Source organism: Rattus norvegicus, chromosome 5, assembly GCF_021556685.1.
Source record: "Rattus norvegicus strain SHRSP/BbbUtx chromosome 5, alternate assembly SHRSP_T2T, whole genome shotgun sequence".
Lineage (NCBI taxonomy): Eukaryota > Metazoa > Chordata > Mammalia > Rodentia > Muridae > Rattus > Rattus norvegicus.
The window spans coordinates 37,365,173-37,369,301 of record NC_141538.1 but is presented as its reverse complement, the minus strand read 5'-3'; the positions used below and the strand labels follow the sequence as shown (position 1 = coordinate 37,369,301).

The 4,129-nt window shown below is 36.5% G+C and overlaps 1 non-coding gene across 1 annotated transcript; it reads right to left on the bottom strand.

Annotated features, from left to right (window-relative positions):
- Positions 1-1,608: 1,608 nt before the first annotated feature.
- On the bottom strand, positions 1,609-1,671 carry LOC120103244 (U7 small nuclear RNA). Its single transcript, XR_015621535.1, has one exon. It is a non-coding gene; the product is annotated as a U7 small nuclear RNA (small nuclear RNA).
- Between the last annotated feature and the right edge of the window lie 2,458 nt (positions 1,672-4,129).

Below are 4,129 nucleotides of genomic sequence, written 5' to 3'. Positions count from 1 at the left end.
ACCATGGATATTCTATTCTCCAATATTTTTCGTTGTATGTGTTTGCTGAAAACAGATTTCACCCGAATAAAGTAGCTTAAGATACTTTTAATCCTGTAGTATTGTCTAGAAATCTCTCAAGGCATTTTGCATGGCAATCAATCCACTGTGAGCTTCTAACTCCTTTACCACAGAGGACAAGTCTTCTTCCAAGTTTCCAGCCAGGATGTTCGCAATAGGCCTCACCTTTTAGCAGCTGTTAAATGTTGTAGTAGCTGCAATAGCATATGTTGGGACTTCTCCAGTTGTCTTTAACATAGTGGTAGATCCCTTCTTCCTAAAAGACAATGAAAGAGAAAGGCTGACACAATATCTATAAGAACTTTTTAATCTCTGGTGTAGTATAGATTTTTCTAGTTCCAGATAAAAATCCACTGGTTTCCAACTGTGTTTTCACCTCTTAATACGGACCAGATTGTAATGAAATAGTTTTTTAATTATGCCTTCATCTCAGTTTCAGATTTGATTCTCTTCCTTCATCCATCTCAACAAACATTTAATTTGCTGTTTTGCTTCAGGTACTCATTCCTGCAAACATGACATTTCCATCCCTTTGGTCTTTCTAAATATCAGCAATGTTCTGAAATGACTCACTTCAACAAGGAAGGGCACTTTTTTATTGGATGTTTTATTTATTTACATTTCAAATGTTAACCCCTTTCCTGGTTTCCCTTTTGGAATGTCCCTATCCCATCCCCCATCCCCCTGCTTCCTTGAGGGTACTCCCTCACCCACCCACCCACATCCAACTCACCACACTGATGTTCCCCTATACAGGAGCATCAAGGTTTCACAGGACCGAGGGTCTCTCCTACCACTGATGTCAGATAAGACCATCCTCTACTACATATGCGGTTGGAGCCATGGGTCCCTCCATGTGTACTCTTTGGTTGGAGGTTTAGTCCCTGGGAGCTTGGGGAGGTCTGATTGGTTGATACTGTTGTTCTTCCTATAGGGTTACAAACATTAAAGCACATGGAAAAATTTATTTTTAAGTAAAGAAGAAATTACCCTGAAAGGATTTTTAAACATAACCACTGCATGCAGAAATGCACCTTGAGTACCTTTCCCTGACAAATCACAAGATGAATCATGAGTAGACAATTTTCATCTGCTTGTTAAATTCAAAAGCAGAAGATGAGAAATTGGTAGAGCATTCTAAAAAGGGTGTCATACTGAGTGATATTCTGCCACAGAGACTCTAAAATTAAAGTATGATGATGGAGATTCAGTTAGCTATTTTTTCATCACTTGACCAAGACCATGTTTAAGGAAAAAGCTTCTTTTGTCTTACAGTTTGAAAGATACAAATACCATGGTTTGTTAGGTAAATACCACAATAATTGTCACTAAAAAGAAACTCTTAGCTTACAGCAGTTCCACATTCCAGCCTCAGCCTCAGGTTGGTTGGGGGTACTCAGAAGGGAGAATGTGGGAGCAGTGAAAGAAATAACTCAAAGTCAGTAATGAGTTGCAAGCTAACAGCTCTATTTATCTACTAGAGAAGGCTATCTAGATAGCTCTCTGCTCAAGACAGCTTTTAGCTCAAGTTAAGTCTCTAAATAGTTCTTGGGTTTTCTGACCAAAATCAGAAAACCCTCTAGAGAAAAATTTAAAAGAACAGTGTTAGCTCTCTAAGTAGAAAAATTCTAAAAGAGCTATATTAGATCTCTAACTAGCTTTCTGGTTCTCCAATCTAACTCAGAAAATAAAAATCTGCTAGAAATCTAGGTCCTCATGCTTACCTGGCAATCAGTTTATCTACTGAGCTATCTCCTCATCCTAATGTGTAAATTACAATTCAATTAACACAGTAAAATGTAGTTATTTTTTAAACTTTTAAAGATTTGTTTAGTTTTATGTATATTAATAGTGTTTTGCCTAAGAGTATGTATATGCACCAGATTCAAGCAGTGCTTGGTGAGCCTAGAAGAAAGTGCTGGATCCCTGGAAATCATTACTGAAGGTTGTCAGTCATCAAGTAAAGTTGGGAAACAAATTCAGGACCTCTGGAGGAGTAGGACAAGCTCTTAGCTGCTAAACCATCTCTTTACCACCAACAATAAGATTCTTTTTAAATAGACCAAAGTAGACCCTTAGTTTGCTAATGAGCACATGTTCCTGTTTTCAGCTTTCTAACAATACTATTTAATCTATTTCCATGTTCATTATTAGTCCCAAATTTAGACCCTGATGAAAGAAAGCTATTGTTGGCCTTGGTTCGGAAGGTCTAGCCAGACTGTTGGCTTGGTATTTTTTTTTTTCCTTTTTGTTCGAGAGGGTAGGGTAAGGGACAAACTTTAGGTTACAGGAACAAAACACTTTGGATCGAACTGTAGGGGAAAAATTTCAGCCTTTGGATAACTAGTTTTTGTGTCAAGAAAAGCAAATCAAGAAACACTCTATAAGGAAGTCACTGACTTTCTGTGCTGGAATCCATCTACTTCTCTGTACTACTTACCCTGCAGGGACTGTTCAGAAGCATTGGAATCAATCACATAAGACCCAGGTTAGCGAGCCCAAAGAATTCTAATACTAAAGAGAAACAGTCATACTGTGGGCCTGAAGAGACAGCTCAGTGGTAAAAGGCACTTGTTGCTCTTTCAGAGGCCAAGGTTCAGTTCCCAGAATCCACACAGGTGGGTTATAACCATCTTTAATTCCATGATCCCATCTTCTGATCTCCATGGGTACCAAGTGTGCACATAGCACATATACAAAGATGTAGACAAAACATTCCTACCATAATATTAACCCTTAAAAAACAAATTAAAAGAAATTATGTGGAATTTTTTTGTATGTAGTTGGAATGGTGGGCTAGAGAGGTGGTTTAGAGATTAAGAGCACTGACTGCCCTTCCAGAGGTCCTGACTTCAATGTCCAGCACCCGCATGGTGGCTCACAAACATCTATAAGGAGAACTGGTGCCCTCTTTTAACCAGCAGGCATGCATGCATGCATGCAGAAAACTGTATACATAATAAATGAATAAATCTTTAAAATAACATTGGAATGTGGGGGGTGGAGAGAGAGCTCGGTGGTTAAAAGCACTGGCTGCTCTTCCAGAGTGCCTGAGTTTAATTTCCAGCACATACACGCACGTACACACGCACACACACACACACACACACACACACACACACACACACACACATACACACATACATAGCAGCTCCTGACTGTATCTCCAGTTCTAGGGGATTCAATACACTTACATCAATGCACATAAAAAAACTTAAATAAATCATTTGAAAAGTTGCAAAAAAGAAAAAATTCTTAGATATTTCTTACCAAAGTCAGAAACCCTGCCAAGAAAAATTCTAAAAAAGAACTCTAATAGTTTTCTAGACATCTTGTCTCTTGCAGACCAAAGCCCTGTCTTTTATTTAAACATCAATTCAGTCATTTACCCTATGTTCATTTTTGATTATTCTATGAATCAGCATGTTATGTCCTTAGCTCCTTGATTCTTAGACAAAGACACCAGGTACATTTTCTTTTTTTTTTCTTAAAGTGTTCGTATATTTATTAATAAGATTATACATTTTTTAGGTAAATGACTTTCTGAAGAATGTAAGATTTATTAATCCTATAGGAGACCCAGTGAATATCAATCAAGGAAGAAATTTAGATGCAATGTATGACATTCTCAACATTTTGAATTTTCCACAAGGTTTTGTACTAATGGTGAAAGTAGGACAGTTATCTCCTTATTTAGCACATGATCGACAACTGTTCTTATCTGAAGACATGATAGAGTGGACCACAGGAAGTAGACAGGTAGGTTGCATCAAATTTTAATTTTAGTCAAACTTCTAAGCAGCACTTTTTGGCTGTAATTATTTCCTTTTTTTGTTTTTGAGAAGGATTATATATTTTCTTGAATTAATTTACATATTCATGATATTATTTTATTATTATTTTATACATTTATTATTTAATGTATATACATGTTTATACATTGGTAATATTTTATTTAAAGTATACCTAAAATAAGTTCATTTATATGTCAATTTTTTTATCTTTATTAACTTGAGTATTTCTTATTTACATTTCTATTGTTATTCCCTTTCCTGGTTTCCGGGCCAAT